General features: G+C 41.5%; 1 protein-coding gene across 1 annotated transcript in view; it reads right to left on the bottom strand.

Moving 5' to 3' along the window:
* CHRM3 (cholinergic receptor muscarinic 3) overlaps positions 1 to 21,025 on the bottom strand; it is a 273,001-nt gene extending 251,976 nt beyond the window's left edge. Inside the window, 1 exon segment of the mRNA XM_040552953.1 lies at positions 20,802 to 21,025. The gene's annotated coding sequence lies outside the window, so the exon portion shown is untranslated.
* Between the last annotated feature and the right edge of the window lie 840 nt (positions 21,026 to 21,865).

The raw sequence follows: 21,865 nt of genomic DNA, 5'->3' as shown, positions 1-21,865 counted from the left end.
CTCCTTTTGAGAAGGCAGCCTGTTCTTAATCTGTTTAGGATATACTTTATTGATAATGTAATTAGCGTAATGAAGTGATGAGCACATTCCCAACTTCCACTCCTTGCTTCCGGGACTGCTTACGCACTCGACAGCGGGAGTCACTAGAAATAGCGCATCACCTGCTCTGGTGGCATGGAGGAGGTGCTGCTCCCTCCTTTGGCAAAGTGCTGATGGACTGCAGGAGTCATGCTGCTCCTGCCGCCTCCCAGGCAGTACAGGTAAGGCACCACCCAGGAGAGGAGCAACTCTGAGCACAAAGGACTGATTTTGTATCTTCCCTCCTCAAGCAGCCACATGGTCCCCATGCTCCTTGCACTGCTTCTCCTCACACGCCCATCCTTCAGGCCCCAGCCCTGCTGCACAGCCCAGGCCTGCTGCCCAGCGCCCACCTCAGCCACCTTTCAGTGCCCACACCAGGACAGCCAGACACCTCAGGGGAGCTGGGCCACCTGCAGCTGGAGAAGCCTGAGAGGAGGCAAGGGGAGGAATGCTCTCCTTCCAGGGATGCAGAATGTCCAACAAGCGCAAAGCTGCCTTATGCTTTTACTTCCCCTCCAGTCTGTACTTGGTCACTGCAGACAGCACATCATCTCTCTCTTCTCAAGCCACTTAGCACTTAGGGGTATCCAGCCCTCCCCAGGCCGTTTCACTTTTCCCTTTAGTGTAGTAGACATATTAGTGTCAAGTACATTTTTAGGCTCCATCACTTAGGCAAGGTTTAAAAAAAACAATATTCACTTTTGATAAATAGGCAGGTTTTGGAAAATAGTAGAGATACATTTTACTTTGGGTAAGCTTTAATTTCTGAACAAGCCAGGCTGCAACACATGCTAACAACTGGCATGCACTAGAGAGATAAAATCCAGTAAAGGAGGCAGAGCAGTAACTCTCCTCACGTACCACAATTATTCAGGCAGGTATTAAAATGTCAATCTCAACTAAACTGACCTTGCTCATTTCAATTCTTCCTGAGTAAGCATTCCTATTTCTCCACAAATTTCAGGAAAATGTTTCATTTATCTAAAGTACTTCAGACTGAGAAAGTTGACTAGACTTATGTTACTCTAAACACTACTGGAAGCACTAAACAAGCAAAAACCACAAATATCTCCTTTTCATCCAATAAATGAAAAAGATCTTAACTATATTTTTAAAGGTCATTCGTAAGTCAGAAGTCATTTTAAAGTGATACTTTCAAATTCACTGAATTCCAACAATTTCAAATAAACTAAAAAAGCCTACTTACTATCTTCAGACACAAGCACCTTTGGAGGTAGCTCTGGATGTTGGCCACAATCTCAGTGGAAAGCTGAGATTCTAATCAGTATTATCAAGTTATCTCATTAGTATCTGAAATTTATTATTTCACAAGAAAGTAATCCAATTAGCTAAAAGCATTAATTAAAACAAACAAAAAAAGTATTTTGTCTTTTCAACTTACTCCATTCTATTTCTCACCACAGAACCGCTTGGGTTGGAAGGGACCTTATGGATCACCTGGTTCCAACCCCCTGCCATAGGCAGGGGCACCTCCCACCAGACCAGGTTGCCCAAAGCCCCATCCAGCCTGCCATTGAACACTTCCAGGGATGGGGCATCTGCAGCTTCTCTGGGCAACCTGTTCCTGTCACTCACCACCCTCAGACTAACTAATTTCCTCCTACCATCTAATTTAAATCTCCCCTATTACTTTGAAACCATTCCCCCTTTCCTATCACTATCTGCCCCTGCGAAAAGTTGCTCTCCATCTTTAAAGCCTCCTGTAAGTACTCAAAGGCCACAATGAACCTCCTCTTTTCCAGCTCCTTCGGCCCTTCTTCACAGGAGAAGTGCCGTAGCCCTCTGATCAGCCTCATGGTCCTCATCTGGACCCACATCTTTCTTATGGTGAGGCCTCAGAAACCAGTTCATCTTTTCTATTGTATTAATGAATACATATTTTTAAAGAAATAAACAGATCTGAAATTGATCAGCTTTTCAAGAAACAAAAAAAAAGAAAAATTAAGAGCAAAGTACAATACAATTCATTTTAAGATATATACACGTGCATCTGAGGAGATTTCACCATATGGTAAAGGTACACTTGTTTGTGCTTTTAATAGAATAAACAAAAGTAGTCCATCATATCCAAGGAGGAAAGACTATAGTACTCAGATCAAGTATCTTCTAGCAAAACAGCTACCAATATAGCCATACATTAACAATATAAAAAGGTGACAAATGTTAAGGAAGGATCTCAGGCTCTTTTCCAATGTGTACTAACAAATGACACCACCTAACTGAAGCACATTTTATCTGGCCTTAGGGAAAAAAAAAAGAATGGCATATAGAAATTGAATGGAAATATCTCCCTGACTTCATAATATCTCACCTGTGAACTGTTTTTTAAGACCTTTAAGATACGAGAGCTTGAATGGTTTACAACAGGTTCTTATAGCATCCCAAAGCATTCAATAAATCCATATATTGATGAAGCATAACCATGCAAAACACCGTACAGTAAAAATAAGCAACATACTTCACGTCATCCAGAAAGGTGCGACAATTCCTCAGGATCTCAAAAACACAAGCTTTCGTTGTGCAACAAGAAAACATGATTTACCTTTGGTTGTTATCTTTATTGGAAGAACAGTGTACAAGCAGTAGTGTCTCCATGGGAATCACCATGTCAGACATAGGAATCAGTACTGCATGGAAACCCCACAAGCTTGCTGGTGGGAACCACTACACAGGTGAAAGATTTGCCACAGGTTTTTAACAACAGCTCTGTATTAATTTGTAGCCAAATATCTGATGTCATTCTTAGGGATTAGCCTTAACCTTGAGCTAGCAGCAGAATTTTCATTTTAGACAACTGCATCATTCCTGCAGTTTAACTCAATACTGTATCATTTCCTACCATAAATTGTCATATGGCATAGGAAATAAAAGAATTTAACACTTACGCGTGCCTTCAGAAATGAGTGAGGTGATCCTGGCAGTCTTTAAAGGTTCACCTGCAGCAGAAATCTTTGTGCTTCAGCTATACCCTGTCTGCTTACAGCAACAGTATTCCTCTTACATGCCACCACTTCCTCTCCCCAATGGGAACACACAGATGGCATAAATGTGCTTGTAGTACAATTTATCCCAGTGTAGAAACTACAATAATGTATGAAAATGTAAGACTATGTCATGTTTCATAGAAAAACCTTACTGCAATGAGACCAGTATTAAGGATTTCTCGGGTATGCATCAGTTTGATTACTAAAAATATAGATTACTAAATAAAATATAGATTATTAGTGATTACTAAAATATAATGTTCACCAGTATTAGGTGAGAGATTATGTACAGTAAGTATTACATCAGATTACATAGTACTTCATACTTGCTCCCACTCAAAATGGTTCATAATAAGAATAAATCAAGATAAATATCATTTAAACCAGATACGCAAGGCAACAGAATAATTCTGCTGTTCACAAAACAATTTAAGTCAATAAGCCTTTAGCTCACCTTGTACAGCTTTCAATTAGTTACCATTTGCAAATTGAAAACAGAACTTGAAGAAGTAAGAGAATTAAAGAGAACAGGACCAAGCCACAGAACATTTGAAATTATGTTTAAGAAGAAATTTCATACCAACAAAAAAAATAATGGAACTCTGTTTCTAGAGAGGTGAGTTCATTAACTACTATTTGCTCTTGTAGAAGAATTAAACAGATATTTTTCTCTAGCATGCTGCCAGGAAAGGACTGGGCACATTTGAACCAATTCCAGTTTCATTCATCTGAGTTAAGCACCTGATTACCAAAAGGATGTTCAACTTATTTCTCACAGATCTATACTTGCATCCCACAAAAGGCTATTCAGTATCCAAAGTCACAAGCTGGGATTGTTATGAGCTTCATATGATTGTTTTACAACTCTCCTACTACTGATTAATATCTCTAGCAGGCTGTTATCTTGATGGCAGAGCAGCATACTAAACTTGACATGCGATTGCTGGCACTTTATCTTCAATCAAAGGCAAATCAAAAATAGGAGTCGATAAGAGGCATACCAGTACTTAAAATTTATATAGTGACAGATGGTAAGAAGCCAACATCCTCTAAAATTTTGAAAATATAAATAAAAGGATACATTTATATCATAAGACCACCTAAAGAGAGATTTGAGTGAGATCACAGTTTTTCTACACTCTAGATGTACAAACCAGCAGGTGAAGGAAAGATGAGGGGAAAAAAACAGTAGGGAGTTACAATTTTTACTAAAATGCTTTTCTCATTACTTGGTTGCCACCACAGAAGCCAGCAGAGACTGTGAATGAAAAAGCAAGAGTTTCCAGCTCCTTGGTCTCCTCAGACCAGCACTCATCCCATGCTGTTACATCAGAGAAATGCTAACAATGTTTTGCAATCATACCTGTGTCTAAAAGAAGCAATGAAGATACAGTAAAGTCTTACAAAAGCAGTTTATAACCCCAAAATTGAACTTCAACTTGAAATCTGTTTCAGTTTACATTTCAACTCTTTGTTTCACCTATGAAAGTTTCCACTTCTTGCTTAAAATAGCAAAGATGGAACATTCATGTTTACTTCCACACAAGAACAAAACTCCCCGAGATATGAAGCAATGAAGAATATATGTACATGAGAGAGTGGAACAGCTTTGTGGTCAAATTACTCAGGTACTTATGTAAAGAATACATATAGCTGGGAGAGTTTGTTTTTGTTATCATTACAAAGGAATTGTTGACAAAAACAAACAGTATTTTCATATTCTTGCACAGGCTGATGGAAGCCTTATATAAAAAGATTGAGAAAGTGACCTAAGAATTGCAGCTCCTGTTCCTGTATTAACCTGTACATATGCATATATGCCCAGACAACCTAGCCTTGACTCATTTCATCATTTTACGTGTAATTATGTAGGACTCACAGTGAGAAGAGCTCTTTCCCTCCTACTCCCACTTGTTCATCACTGCAGGAAAGCTATCATCAGGTCCTACAAGCAAAAAAAAAAAAAACTCTCACATAACAGTACATGAAGACAACTGAGGAATTTGGAGCTTCTGAAGACATACCATATCTATGCACATATAATTAAAACTGAAGAGAATCAGTCACAATCTATGGAAGTTCCTGCCACACTCCTGCAATCCTGGAGTGAGAAGTAGGGGCTGCAGAAATGTACTTACATACAAACACATTTATGGCCTTATTCATTACTCTGGAAAGAAGGTGCCAGTAAACAAACAGCTCCCAATAAAATAACGTTTACTAAGACTACATGCAAATGGTTTTGTTTTTAAATGTTCTTTTTGCTGTGATTTCGTCAAAGAATTTAACTTGCTTTATGTCTTGAAGTGACTCTACTTTTAATCCTCTTGCATTGTTTCTTGTATAAACAGGCAAGAAACTCTGAAGTATTAATCTTTTGTCTTTTAAATAAAACTGTGAAGCCAACGGATTTTTTTTTTGTTGTTGTTCAACCTGAAACACTATTGTTCATGTGTTGTTTGCTTTTTCTTTTTCCTGGCAAAACACAGACCAGACTGAATCTTCTGTCAAACAAATCTGTTATACTCAACTTACCAGGAAAAGGCATGAAAACAGAGACTTAGGTTTGAAAGAAAAGCCCATGCTCAGGGCTTACAACTATCACTCAGGCCGAACAGTATCCTCCAAGGTGGGGGGAAACAGAACCTGTGGCATACATTTCTGACTTCCCAAGAATACATTTAAGTTTCAAACTGTTGTGCTTTCCCTTGCAGGGCTTTTTTGAAAGGCTCTGAGCGATGAACGGGAATGCAGCGACTGTCGGTCACAGCTGTGCCCATTCCCTTGCAGCGCAGACAACCCAGCTTCTCCAGGACTGCTGTGATTTATGGTCACACACCTCCAGGCACAGCAGCTCCCCTGAAAACACCAGAATGCAAAGCATGACACTTGGAGAGCTGCTCAGTGGTCAGCATGGTGACATCGGGGTCATGGCTACAGGACAGCCAGCTCACAAGCAACTCCTCCCTGTCCATGAGACATGGGCACCCAACCTTCCCATGGGAGCTATACTGTGTCGTATGAAACACGGAGAAAGAAAACATCTGAATGGCTAACAGTACAGAAAGAGGGATGCTTGCTAAGGACAAAAGGGATGTGATGGCAAGTTCTTGCTCAGGTGGATGCCAGCTGGTTACACAAGATGTAACTACAACCTGCGAGCGCTGCAAACCAGAAGAGCTGTGTGTTTGGAGCAGTCTGCAGGGAAATGAACACAACATTCAAAACTCCTTAGAACAAAGCACGCAGCCTATATGGTGAATGAATGATCTATCCTAAGCTAATGATTCCCCTGCTCCTACCCAGCGATGCTCCTATGACAGAGATGAGACTTTTGCAAATATGCAGGCACTGAGCAGGACTGCTTCTAAGCACTCCTGGTCCAGCATCATCTCCTGAAAACACCTCTCATGCACACACTTTTAACCTGATCAACTCTTGACCCGCAAACATAACCTTTTGCCAAGAAATTTTGTCCCCTGACTCACTGAGAAATCGGAACAGCACTTCGATTACCTTTTCTGTCTCTTTCTCAGTATTCAACCTGCCTGCTATTTACTGTTAAAAGGAATCTCACAGCAGAAACACTTCCATTTACCCCAAAAGGGGATTAGGACTTCTTGGAAACATTTTTAAAATAAACTGTTTCCTCACCCTGTTTAAACAATGATTGTTTAAGCCAAGGAGTCAAAACGACTCAGAGGAGTTGTACTTGTCATTGTACAATATTCAGCATGATCTACAATGTGACCAGGCAGCAGTGACCTGTATTAATCATGGGCCAAAGTATAATTAAGGTAAAATTAATGGACTGTGATGGTCTGGCAATTCCTGTCCACATTCTCACTCTTTCTGCTGGCTTGCCAGAACACTGCACTTCTGGTGGAGAAGTGGTCTGCAACTGAGGCCCAGCACAGGAATTCCTTCTGCAAAGGGCAGGCTATTAAGTAAAGGAGAAAAAAAAAATCTACTCAATTTGTGAGAGCATATGGAGGAATTCTTTCCACCCTGATTACGGCAATAGCTATCGGGCAGGAGAGCACTGGCAATCTACCTACGTCAAATCTGCCCTGTCACTGTAATCAACGGGAGCCAGAAAATTCCCCACTAAGGCAGTATCCCTGATTGTAAGGGAGAAAACATTTCACTTCTGATCTGCTATGTGGTCTAAATACCACATCCTTATATAAAGAAAATCAATAATCTTCCAATATCAACCCCCTAATTCTGAGGGGGGGCAGTTGACTGCCACAGAATAAAGCTAATTGTTTAGAGAGTGAAAAAAAAAATTATTCAATAAGATTAGTAGAACCCTTTTTTAGAGGGCAAAAATGAAACCTTTTGTGTAAACGGTTCATTAGTAAACAGCAGTTTGCAAGCTTGTAAGCATATTTGGATATAGCTGTGTCCCGTCATGATGGAATCGCGTTAAGATTATATATGAAGACTGCTAGGAACCAGATTTTGATATTTATCCCTCATTGAGAGGTGTCTGTGTGACTGCTTAGATGTGTCTAGGACAGGAATAAATGCTAGCGAATTATTGCAACAGTTGCCCATCATCTCACTTCTGCCATTGCCTCCAGGCTCCCGCTGCCTCAATATCAGACAACTTTTACTTTCTCACGGAAACTGAAAACATCTATCCAGATTGTCAAAGCACAACAGTAATGCTGAAGCTTTAAAGCACTGTGGCTTCAAATCCATGACTGACTAAAACAACCTTCCTCCGCTTCCTCCCCATGACTAGAGTTACTGAACTTCAAACTCTCTTTGGGCGGCCATTCTGTCTCCATGGTTGGGTAACTGTCCTCTTTTGCTGTCTCTGAATTTTAGCTAGAGAATAATAATAAGAGCAAAAAGGAAATCTCAGTAAATTAAAAGGGGAAAATCAGTAATTTAATGAAAATTAGCCTATGCAGCAAACAGATGCCATACAATCTAGAGAGTTAAATTTCTTGAGGTAGAAATACAGCTGTTGTGAACTGCCAGGATCCACCGGTCATGCCTGAGCAACTGGTCAAGTTCCCTCTGCTGTAGCTAGTTGACTAATTAATTTTTACAGGCTTTGTAAGAAAAGTAAACAAAATCCTCAGACCAGTTAGTTCTCTCAGGTTTCTGTGCTGAACTCATTATGCAATATGGCTGCTCTGTAGCATCAGAAGTTTTGTGCATTTAAGACTCACTATTATTACAACAGTATGAAGAAACTACAGGTTTGGTAATCAAAACATGGACATTCTCAACTCATACTTGTGCAACAGAAAGTTATTGATTAAAGTAGAAGAGAATAACCCGAATAAGCACTTTATTCTCCAATGTCAAAATGGCAACACTCAGCATACACTTCTGGTAACTTTCCTCTCAGAAAGAGAAGTAACAACATAGAAAGTACACATTAGTATAGGGCACAGACAGTACATTAAAGAAAATTGATGCAGTTAGTAAAGTCTGTCTACGTAGTCCCCACCCATCCCCAAGATGTCACAAAGGCTACAGCTACCTAAAATTCTGAGATATTTCTGAGAAGACAAGCACACATACTGGATGCTCTGTGAAAAACTGAAGATGACCCTAGAGGAGCTAGAAATTGACATAAGTAAGGACAGCTATTGGTATTTGGCTAATTCATACCCACATTTCTTTATATTAAGCTCTTCGACATAAATGTTGCCATGTTCTACAGCTGTTTGCACAGTTATCTACACTTGCATACAAAAGAAAAACCAGCTTTTCAGTCAAACATATTGTGCATATCCAGCTTTGCATCTTCCTCTGACATTATGAACTCCTGAATAATCTTCATATTCTAACATCTTTTTCTTCACCCAAATCCGAAATTTTAGTTAACTTTTTAACTGGTAAGCGAGTGCTCGATGCCTGTTGTCACCTGTAGACGTGCAAACTTTTAACAGTCATTTGTCCATTTTATAGCATCTTGAACTACATAACAGACAGCTATTCACATATTTACATGATATCTCTGCAATATCCATGTTAACATCTCAACTAGACCTAGCATTTCACTTAAACCCAGATTGAAAGGATACTACCCTTGTAGTATAATGCAGCAATTTATTAACTTCACAGAAACACCGAGATTAAGCTGCTGAAGACTTAACTGATAGAAGCCATAGAGGAAGAAGATGACCATCTGATATTACTCAGCTTTCAGTCAGCATTCTCCAAGTCAGACTTTTGCTGAAAAGAGAAAATGCCAAAACATTGCCACAAAACCAATCCATAATTAATACTACTCTTGCCATAGCAACAAGGACCTTTCATTCTTGCAGGCCGATTCAGAATATGACTTTCTTAATTTTACATGCACAATACAACATGGAGAACTCCAGCTCTGTTCCATGTGTGCCATTTCACTCGAGTTTCCCCAGTGATTCACGTGTTTTTAAACTTACATTCTACTCTCTCTCAAATACACGCACAAAAAAAATCCTACCTGAAGCTCTACCTCTATTCTTATGCTTTTGTGCTTAATTAGCTGCTTAAAATACTTGTTCCAGTTTCATGATTCTCACAATGAAAAGTTGTGTGTGTGTGTGTGTGTGTGTATATATATATATATACGGCTCATTGTCCCAGACGCAAACTTGTAAATACGGACAAACAAGGACATTTGGAAAATTTACAGAGCCAACCAGGAGAAGAGAAGACGACTAGAAATTCAAAAAAGGAAATAATCCTCAAATGAAGCATTCTGGCCTGCATGTTACTCTGAACTAGGATCAGAGGAAGAATATTGCTTAAGCTTATCTTGACATGAAAATAGCTACACACATTATAGCTTTAATCTGATTTAAATTAATATAATTTAACTGCTGCAAATAGTTTGGGATATTTATTTCAATTTATTTTACCTAAGTTGATTAAGACATGCCTTGAAGTATGTTTTGTACACGTACACTCTCCACATCTCACTTGCCAAAAGGAGGCTGCCTGGCCACATGTTTCTAGAATTCACATTTCTGTTCCATTTTAACTAGGAGAGTGTAATGGTTTCGGTAGGGGGAAAAAAAAGGGGGGGGGGGGGGGGGGGGGGGGAAGGGGGAAGAATTTTTGATGCACTCCTGCTGGAAAAAAAGTTATAAAGAAAACACACAAGTCAAACTGTGCAGAAAAAAAAAAAACAACACTTTTTGTTGTCCGAGCTTGAAAAATGAAGGAAAGTGAAACCCAGGATGAACTGAAACTTCAATTTGTCTAAATCCAAAGCAAAGAAACCCCCTTTAACTCAGTGGTGCTAGGTTTCACCCAACACCTTTCAGGATATTCCCATGAATGTTTATAAAAACAAAGAAACAAACAAAGAGATTGCAACACAGACAGATGGCATACATCCACAACCGTCAAGTGTATGAACACTCCCTTTTAGTGTTTTACCTTTTGGGTGTAGCCTGAATGAGCTAGCAAAGCACGCGGAGAGCAGCTTTTCTCCATATAGTCACTGCTCTTAATCCTTAACAGTCTGGAACAGTTGACATCAGGGATGGGGAGCACCCTCATTTTCTAGTTTAGAAATTCAGGCCCACACATAGTTTACCACCTTTATCACTAGACTTCTGATTTCTTACAGAAGTATTTCTTTTTAGCACTTCTGTCAAAAACCATACGGTAACTACCCTGCATTCCCCATACCGCAGATACTAGTTAAATATTGTAGGTTCAAGCCAGTTTCCAATAAATCCACAAAGCCTCGTGTTAGTTTTTTTGTTGTTGTTTTGTTCGTTTGTTCATTTTTTAAACATTGAGATCTGGAGCAGCAGTATTACCAATTGGAAAAACACAGTGAAATGCTAACCAAAGTTACTTTAATTTTTAAAAAAAAGGAAAATAACTGAAAAAAGCTATGAATTTCAAACACATTCAATAGAAGGTTCTGAGTAATTGAAAGGAACAACCTTGAAATTTAGTTTTTCAGTCTGTCCAACGCTAAGATTCAGAAACCTTGCCCTTACAACAGTGCTACACCCAATTTCAGCCACAACACAGAATGAAGGAATGTCATGCAAGTCACACAACCACAAGAGGCTACAACACAAGTGCTTGGAGCATTCAACTGTTCTTGTCATTATAAATAAATACGCAATACAAATAAATTCTTACCCATCCTATTACATAAACCATAACATGAAAACGGTACCATCTCATAAAAATACAGTTTTTATTTTTTTTAAGGGAACCTTTGTGCTCCGTAACAGCCATAAAAATAGTAACTACTACACAATTTAAGAGAAGCAGGAGCAAAACTATATGGCTGTTGTAAAATGAGTATATTATTCCTAGAAACAAACAAAAACTGACCAAAACAACATATCAAGTGAAATGAGTTGATGAGATCTGACAGAGAGAGATACTGGCCTCCCAGATGACTCACTGTACCACGGAAAGCTTCAAACTAATATAACAAAGATAAGACCTCTGCATGCTAATGCTGTCTAATTTCTAGTAGCTGGCCATTTAGCTACATTAAAGAGCTGTCAGTACATTACAAATTTTTCACAAAAGTTTACAATTATTTTCTTCCTGAAAACAACATACCCGATCATATTTATCTTTGCACATCCACTTTCCTAAGCTTACAAATATGACAAGATAGAATTATGTATACGCTAACACTTTAAGAAAATAGATGACATGCTTTTCACCTATTATTTTCTTTTACATGAAGTTCAGTTGAGATGTGTTGGGTTTTTTTATTATTTATTTATTTTTAAGGCCTCAGCACCTACAGGTGTAGGTGTACCCTGGGTCTTTATGGATCTCTCAGCTCTTGTTGTCTAGAGTAGCATAACCCCCATTCTTCTGCTTCAGACATTTAAAAGTTGGATTTTACCATACCCACAATTCAAGAGCTGCTCCTGGCAGCTTACGTCAACAGCAGATTTGCTCACAAGTGCCCTGAAAAGCGTCAGCATATAATTCCTCACAAAGGTTTTGCATACAAGTACCTGTGTACTGAATAACACTTCTGGACAGCAGACTCAACATATGCCTTCTTAAATGAGCGGCTTTGAGTCCTAAATAGATTGTTTTTTTTTCCATCTTAATTCAAGAAAGTGTTTACTACGTATCTATAAATCAAAATCCATACTTGCTTAGCATTCCTAATGAGAAAGTCTTTCTAGAATCATGATTTTCATTTTATAACTTAACATTTTTATTTGAAAAGGAGGCAGAGGAGCAAACACTAGTAAGAATCATGTTATCTGTTCAGCTTCAGTAGTTTATTCATGGATGGTAATACATCACACAATGTAGAAATGAATATGACAAATGGTATTTCTCTAATTCGAACTAGAAAAGTAAATACCTTTAAAACCATTTTCTTCCCAGCTAAGAGCGTGTTTTTAACAATGGATTACTTAGGTTGCATTTACGAGAAACATAACTTGTATAAAATTTAATCTTCAGAATCATAGTAATGAAAATTTGATTCGAATAAATACTTCCATTAAAGTTTTACCTACAAAATTTGCATCTCATCTCTTTGATTTCTGAATATGAGTTTAAGACCTTGAAAAAATTCATCAGTTCTCAAAGTGCTTGGACACTGTCTTTAAAGAAAGAGAATCATAGTAGCTTTTGTCCAAATTCATATGAATTTGTAACTTGGTTTAAGTTGTATTGTAGGTCCAGAAGAAGAACCAAACGTACTTAGGAAAATATTCGCTGTTGGCTCTTCAATCCATGAGAGGCTAGCTCAAGCTGGAAGCACTCAAGCTAACATAGTTGCAGCAGAAAACCACAAATTTCTAGACAGGCTGTCGCAGAAAGTGATCATGATCTGGACAGCCTTTAAAGACTGATTGAAAGGTTTCTATATATTAAATACACTTTGCTTTTTTTATCTACCACTTTTCAAGGATGAACAAACCTACTGCTATTTTTATAAGCCTCTTTTTCAATCTTGCTTGCACATTTTTGCCTCTTTAGCATTCCCTTTAGCAAACAAACACAGCTTTCATTGAGTTGAGTGAGAATGAAAATTACTGACTCAGAAGTGAACAGTATAAACACCGTCTGCTTCTTCTGAAAAGTACAGTTCATCTTCTCAAGTATCTGCATCTTCCATGTACTTGCTTTCATAAAACAACTGCATGTTTTGGATGGAGACATGGGAGGGGAGGAAAAGTAATAATCACTTCTATTTTTATTTCGAAGTCTTACTAGGCATTACGCTTTTCCAATGAAAACGGCATGTACAACTGAAAAGGAAAAATCTGAGAGCGGCACACACCTATGATGGTCCATCAAGAGCAACGTCAAATGCTGTCAATTCTGTTGATATACTCCCTTATCACAGTGTGTGTGTGTGTGTAAGCGTCCTTATACACACTTATCACACTAAGACCAAGGAAAAGGACAAGCAATACCTAATGCCTACCACGTCATCACTAGCCATTAGCTACTGAGCAGCAGTTTCCAGAAAAGGAGCTACAAATTATTCTCATTGCTTTTCTATTTATATTAGTTCCCTTTGCACCGAACAGGATTATTTTTAGCCACTGTTTTCTGTAACTCAACCCTTTACCCCTTGAGTTACATTCCTATAAGCTTCCCTTATACACTTGGAGGTTAGCCTATTCAACTTTCTACTTCATAGACCTTTTTTTCCCCTTTCAGTAATGTTTGTTCTAAAGTCTTCCTTCATTAACTTTAAACACCCAGACTCTGGAGATCATCTTTCTCTGTCTTCCAGGGAAGATCAGTGTCCTTACCCTTAGGAGTGAATTTCTCCATCTCTTTCCCCAAGAAATGTGTGATAACTTTAAAAAAATCACTAGCAAAATGATACAATTAGAGGAACCTGAAATAAACATAACTATACCCCACAAAGCCTCCTTACTAGATTTAGAACTCCCTGAAATTACTTTAGCGGCTACATTCTACATTTCTACATTGTGTGATGTATTACCAGCCCCAACAAACGACTCAAATTCTTCACACCTTCAGTGCTCCTTAAGAGACATTTTAACAAAGTGACTTTCCTCTTTCTCATTTTATTAGGAGACGTTTTCTGCAGCAGGCATTTTAGAAAGGTATTTACATACATAAATATTCTGGGGATCTTTGCCTCCCAAGAATTCTGGGAGTAAAACAGTCTTAGCATTGCTTCACTATCACCTTTTGTAATGCTTCTTTAGCTTCTGTTACAGAATTTTCTTTAAGATTTCTCAGGTAGCAAAACCAGAACTCAATGTTAATCAGAGGAAGAATCTAGAGATACGACATACTGCTTGAAAATGGTGACTGACATTACGCAAAAGTCCTGGAAGGCTCTCCAAGAAGAGGAAATGTTCTGATGAGAGAAAGCTGTGGACCTGTGGTCTTGCGTGCAATTGCATTTTTATTGTTTTGCTATCTACCGCTTGTTACTCACAATGTAAGCTTTGTAATAAGGTATACTTTTTACAAACATACAAGCTTTTATTAACTCAAAATCTGTCACAAACCATAATGCTAACCATGGACTCACTCCCAACAGACTCCAAGACTGCTCCATTTTCTTCCTCACTGTTCCACAGGTGTCTGGCACTTACACACCCCTCAGCCCCCTGAGTTGTGTGTGTATACACACAACTTCTCGTCTGTCATCAAGAGAGATCACAAGGTAAAATGCAAATAAACATCTCCTTCATTTTGATGAAAGCGAGATGGATGCTTCACCTGGCAAAAAAAAAAAAAAAGGTAGAGATAAAGCACTATAGAATTCCAACTAAAAAATTGGGTTGCTTGATGTCCAGTTAGTCCTATGGTTTTCCCACATATCCACTGTCAAGACTGAAGAGCCATCCTTGAGAGAAGATGCAGCACCATATGGTGAAACATCATCATAATGACAGAGATCTGCAGATTATTCCATGGAGTGACGTATTCTACCTCTGAGGAGACTGGGTGCTGTAATTATTTCGTTAGAAGCAAGAGTACACCTTTGTACAGCAATTGGAGATGCTTAATAAAAAGGTAATTCCGAAAACCTTCAAATTCCGTTCTTCTGTGACAGCTTTAAGTGTCTGCATTACTCCTTTTCGAAAGCAAGTTTCTTACCCTTTTGAATAGTTCTTACTACTGTGCTTGTTTTATATTGAGATTGAGTTATTCTGCTATTGTCTGCAGTGAAGTTCGAAAGGATTTGTTTCTATAGCAATACCTTGTGTTGATTTGAAAATTAATGACAAAAAGTGGCAATTAGTAATACTAATTTTTACTAGAGAAACATGGAAGAGGGCTAAAAAGTTTCTGGTCTAAAAGAAAGCAGTAAGAATTTGAGCAGGTGACTACTACCAAGTGCACAGCTGTAAAACCAAGCCTTATGTGTCACCAAATCCTATACACACAGTGCGTATTTCATGCTTCAATACGTGCAGCATGGATGTTGCTGCCTGAATACACCAGGATGGACCCAACTCCTGCTGTATTTCAGGAAACCCACCACAACACAGGGATGTGCACGCATCTATACACAATGGCATCCCGTGGGACAGGCTCCTCTGCTTTAGTATAAGGACGGGGAATTGAGTGCTTTTCTCTATGGATTTGACATTGTTCCTACCGTGTTTCACCAAGATCTTTCTTTTGTGTTTTTAGTCAATGCAAGTGTGCCACTCCACGATAATGGCCTGCACGCTCTCTCATTCCTGAGTAATAGCCATTAAGCTGATAAATGTTTTCCAGGTTGTTTGAAACCAAAAGAAGCAATTAATATTGTATATTAAGACTGCTATTTTCTCACCACATTATTTGTTTTTGTTGCAGCCCAGTACCTTCTAGGAGGTATTTAACGTTTTAGAGAGATTTGTTATTGTTTTTAGGATTGACTTTGTTATTTCAAACCTATAAAGAGTAGCATGGCTCTGCATACTTGTTTATAATGCAAGGCTTAAAGAAGTGAAGTGCTTCTTCACTACGTATTTATTAAGATTTCCTAAGAGTGACTTGACTGCCTTAAATAATGTATTTTCTGCTCCTAGAAACCCACATAAGTAAATTTATTGACTTCAGCAATTATTTCATAATGGAATGATGGAGTCATAGGCTAGCAGCAGATCACTCCTTGGAGCTATTTTATAAATCCTTGTAGATAATATATAGCATTTTTGCCTTCAATACTGTCAGGATTATTTCCTACAGATGATAATTCAGACCTTCACGCAGCGATGTCACGAAGATTTCTCGGAAACTAGAAATCCTGGGTGCTGGAGGGGCCTTCTCAAGCTTAGAAGTACAGCAGGAGTATGGAGGCTGCAGTGTGTTCTGAACACTGCTTCACATGTGTTGTGAAGACTGCAGATTTGTCCAGGAAAGAGACGCCTTTAAACCTCACGTGGAGCTCTAAGGCCCACGCAGAGCCCTCAGTCTCAGGCTCCAGTACACCCAGTGCTTGCAAGTAAGGGAGCAATGGGCAGAACAGTGTTTACATGAGCACAGCTTGAGAAACAGACAAGCAGCATTACACACTGTAACTGACCAGAGGCATCGAGATTAAGCCATTTTCTTTACCAAAAGTGAGGCACACCAGAATGTTGTCACAGAAACTCCAAGCAATTTTTTATATATCTATGTATGTACTCATCACCACTCCTCATTTATTTATAAACTTATAGAAGATGGAGAAAAAGGGAAACCTCTGACCTCTTTGCATTGTAAACTTCTGCAAGTGAAGATTCATCTTTTCCCATGGGGGTATACTGGGAACACAGAAGGTCAGATTATCAACCACACACAGCAGGAGATTATTCTTACATGTCATCACACTGGCTCCTCATTCAGAAAAATAAATGAAATATAATCTGAAACACTCCCTATCGAGTGTAATCCCATCAACTAGGAAACATAAGCAGACCATACTGAATCGCAGTCACTGTGCTGACGGGAACTTGCTGTAAGTAGCAAAGCAACCCCAACCTCTTGGCGACCATTGTCAGGCAGGAGGCCCGTGCCAGGAGCCAGGCGAGCCATCAGACGCTCGGGCTGCCCACTGCTCTGCGGCAGGGTGGCTGCCCTGGCACACTGCACCTGGGTAAGCGAGCGAAACCCTGTGTCTGTGTGCATTAAAGTTTTCTAAATTGAACAGTTTCTGTTTACACCAGCTTTAGAATGAAAACACAGAAAACAGGAGAAAAGGTAATTATGCACAATTGGCTGCATTTTCCCATGATCTGTAATGTAGTTGAGCTATCAAACATTTCTCTATACCTCTCCCCGTCAAGATTAATTTACATAAGTATCAGATTGCCTCTAGCTCTCATTTCAATAATTGAATATTTATCATTTCTAATATAAATTGCTTTTTTTTTTCCTTCCCTAAAAAATCTTGCAACCACAGAAAAGACCTTGCCATCAGTTTGCAAACATTTAATGAAGAAATTCACTTAAGCCTACCTTCCTTTACACTAATTGATGCCTCCACTATGAAACTACATACTCAGAAGAGGTGAAGGGGGTTAATCTTCCATCCTCTCCTATTTTACACACAGTAATTTCAACAATTTGTATTCAGGAGAACAGTTTTTCCCTGACCTCAGTGACGCTCCTGGCCAGGTTTGCATGCAGGTTGTGTTGCAGTGGGATCAACCAAGGCACAAGGAACAGGAAGTGTCACAGCATGCACTTATCCTCTCTTAAAACAAGAAGATGGCAGAGAAGTCCTGGAGCATGAGCTCCCAACCTAAATATGGCATACAGGGCTTATGCAAATAAGAAACAAACTCCTTTATCCTATTTTGTACCCCCAGGACCATAGCCCAGTGTACATTCTACAGCATAATATGCCATATGGACCAACAGTCGTCATGTGTTTGTGTGGAGGTGATGCACAGCCACCTGGCACCTCTGACCGACTGAGCTCCACCTGGTGCAGTGGCCATGCACCTATGCAGCTCTCCCAAAGAAAAACACCGAACCAAGTACTAGAGGATGCAGCAATACTGCTGAATGAACTTACCAAACAGACTACTTGTGGTGTTAACAAGCTCGCTCTTTTCATTCTAGGCTTACAGACCATTTAAATACTTGTTACACATTCACAAACTAAGGTACTTAAAAATAGCTGAAGACACCAATAGTGGTGGTACTGCATATCCTCCCCCGCATAGCGCTTCATACTGCTCCTTATTTTAAATCCTAATTATACGTCCTCATTAAAGGAGGAACTGTCACTACAGCAAGGGATACTAATAATATTAGTAAGCTGTTCTATCATATTACACACTAAGCACAGCAACCGTGCATTTGCACGCATTGAGCAGAGCTCTCATTGCCTTCAAATACCTCGCAGATACTTAGTCTCATCCTCAGAGCACCACATCAGCTCAGAGTACAACCTCTTCTTAATGACAAACCGGCCATTATTTCATAATGGACAAAATTAATTACCACTGTCCAGATCACTTTAAACTTTCTTCTAGTGTCAAGTACCTTTTGCACTCCTTCCCCTTCCTTTTCCAGTCACACAGCATTGCGTAAGCACAGTAATTGCTAACACAAAAAGTAGACATGTAAGCTTTCCGTTTGCTAAAATCAAGACTGATGGAGGAAGGAAGGTATGAACGTAACAACTATAATTTTGGAATATTTAGGAAAAATTTCCAGCTTAGTCATCAGAAGATTTTTCGTTCTTATTTCAGGATTTGTTCCTGAAAACATTTATAGTCCCAAGTCTGAAATCCAAATACTAATGCAAAACAGGAAGGGTTTTAAAGCTTTAACTATAGCTTTACAATGAAAAGAAGCACGTGTGACTTTTTTAAACCAGCTTACAAATTAACCAAGACATCCGAATCCTTAAAACTAATATTTAGGAGTGAAATTTAATACACCATTGAGCACCATTTGAGATCTTCCACAGTTGGTTTTCACCAGGGAAGTCTACTTCTGAGCCAACTGCTCTAGAATACAGCCTGCATCCAACAATTTATTAACATATTACCAATGGTAAGATGAACTTTAAATTTTCTTTAGTAAAAGAAATAAAAATAAATTGCACTTGAGAGTATACAGATACATGATATGAAGTATGTAATCAGCTGTATGTAATCATCCAGAAAGATGCCATTCATCTACTTTAAAATGGCATGACTGTGCAACTCACAACAGCTTCTGTAATAAATTCAGTTCTGTTTCTTCTGACTGAAATGTGAAAGAAAGCAAAACTGAATTTCTGGGTTTGGCGGCAGCACGCAGCAGGTAGAAGGAAGGAAGAAAACTTGCAACCTGTTTTGATAGAGCTGGCAGCAAGTCAGATTAATTTCATACTAGATTATCCCTGGAGTATTTCATTGCTTTGCTACTAAAATCCAGCAAAACGGCAACATCCGAAATAGTCCAAGAGAATGGCTTTCAGTGTTTCAACTCAAGTCAACCAATTCTTTTTCCCTAGAGCTGAAGTTACCCTGTTAACAGGTACACAGCACCAAAGTAAAAACACATTACTTTGAATTACTTTGAGATTCAGAACTAGAACCTGTGTAGTCTTCATACATCTCTACAGGGCAATGCTGCACGCGTAAAAGCTTCTGGTCAAAACAGAAGGACTAAAAAGAAGAGAAAGAAGAAAAAGAAAAATAGAACCACAAAAACTTTTCAGGACACGCACCAGAAAACCCTGCAATACTTGTTCCACGCCACGGAGAACTGCTAGCTCACAAGTGACCAGCTTGCCTCCATGCTGAAAGCCACCAAACCGGGCTTCCCTTCTGCAAAAGGCGGCGTTATCTCCCGTAGCCCTGGTCCGACACCAGCAAGCAAACCAAACACTGTCAGACTAAACACACCGAAGCAGACGAAGGAAAATCAATAGACCATTCACTGACTTTGAGGTACGGATGTATAGTATCTAAAAAAAGTGTGAACGTTTCAGCCAACGTAGGGTGTAAACACGGGAATATGCATTGCTCCAGCAGAAACATCCTCAGGAATCCTCCTGGCTTTTGTTTGCCTTTTTTTAAAGTTTCTCGACGTGTGTCAGCAATATGCGAGTTACCGTCCTCCTGCCCGCGACTATTTCTATATATGGGCAGCACAGATATTTGCTGGGATTCGCCTTTTTCCCGAAGTAACCCCCAGCCATGGGAAGCCCCCGGCTGGGCAGCCAAACCCAGACGAGCCGACCCGCGGCCCCGCACGGCCGGGGACGTCGGGGCTTCCCTGCCCGGACCCTCTCAGCGTTAAGCGGAGGCTGGGGCTCCGCTCCCTGCTCCCGGTTGCCCCCGGGGACCCCCTGGAAGGACTCGGTCGCGGACCCAGCGCGGAGCGACCGCCGCGCCGAGATGGCGGCGGGCAGCGGGGGCGGCCCCGGCCGGGGAGCCGCGCACCCCGGTGCCGCTCTGGCGAACGGGCGCTGCGGGCAGCCGGCGGCACGTCGGGGCGGGCGGCCCTGGGCAGGCAGGCAGCGGCAGCCGGGAGCAAAGGGGAGCGCTGCCCGCCCGGCGACCCCACGGACGGGCACAGAGGGGCGGCCGCCGCCTCGCCTCGCCGCTCCGGGGGCGCGGCTGTGCTCGAGCGGTGCGGAGAGAGAATGAAGGAGGGAAGGAAGGGTCTGCCCCAAGCACAGCACCGAGCCCCGGGGCGGCAGGCAGCGGTCCCGCAACTTTTCCCCCGGACACCCCCCCGCAGGACGGAGAGAGCCCAAACGTGAAACCGAAGCCGAACCCAGCCCCAGCCCCTCCGAGGCTCCGCTATCGTCGCCCCGCGCCCTACCTGCCTCGCTCCCGGCGAGCCCTCTCCTCTCCTCTCCTCTCCGGGCGCTCCGGCGGCGCCCAGGTGGCGTTAGCAGCGCGCTTCCCACGGGCGGCGCGCCCCCGGCGGCCGGCACATCCCCCGCCGGGAGGAAGGCGCTCCGCACCCGCACCCCCACCGCTCCGCGCCGCACCGCGCGACCGCACCTGTGCCGGGGCGCGGCACCGCCTCCCTCAGTCCCAGCCCCTGGGTGGGCGGGGGCGCGCCAGTACCCCTCGCCCCGCCGCCGCCGCCGCCGCCCTCCCCATGCAGCCACCGCACGAGGGGCGCACTGGCTCCGCCGCCCGCCGCGCCGCGCCGTGCCGCTCATTGGCCCGCCCGCCGCTGACATCACGGGGCCCCGCCCCGCCCCGCCCGGCCCGGTGCCCCGGGGCGCAGAGCGAGGCCCGGGCCCGCTGGGGGCCCTGCCCCGGGGGTTGGCCGGCGGTGGGGTCCGTGCACCCCCTGTGTGCCCGCACCCTGTGGTGGTTCGCTCGCAACGCCTGGGTGGGCGGCTGCCCTGCGGGTGGAAAGGTCGTGCCCCGTCGTGTGTGGACTGTGCCTCGTGTGGGGCATCAGCGCGGTCACATATAGCTGCAACGTGCGCTGATGTGGCGTTGGTTCGTTCCTAGGTACCTGCCAAGAGACCCGCTTAAAATGTTCTCCCCTTCCAGCCAGTCAGGGCGTGCTACATCGCAGTAGGACAGGTGAAGTATTAATATCCACTCACATTCAATTAAAATGTACTGAACCAGAGAAACATAGGAAATCTGCCCTGTTTTAAAGCATCTTCTAAAGGTGTGTGCTGAAGTGTTACACCAAACCCTTGTCTTACGCTTTTGTGTTTCTTCTGTCATAAATATTAATAAATCTAATTTACAATCATTCAGCACAAAGTTGAGGGTTGACTGGTTTGTGCAGTCCGCGCTGCTCACCATCGAGTCGCTGTGACAAAGGAGCAGGTGTGTCCTGTGCTGTCCATCCGTACCATGTTTTTTGGCTACAGGTAAGGCGTACGTCCACAAATGTGCCCTGGAAAATACCAG

This window comes from Cygnus olor, chromosome 3 (assembly GCF_009769625.2).
Source record: "Cygnus olor isolate bCygOlo1 chromosome 3, bCygOlo1.pri.v2, whole genome shotgun sequence".
Classification (NCBI taxonomy): Eukaryota; Metazoa; Chordata; class Aves; order Anseriformes; family Anatidae; genus Cygnus; species Cygnus olor.
The sequence above is the reverse complement of the archived record's forward strand: the minus strand, read 5'-3'. Positions and strand labels throughout refer to the sequence as shown.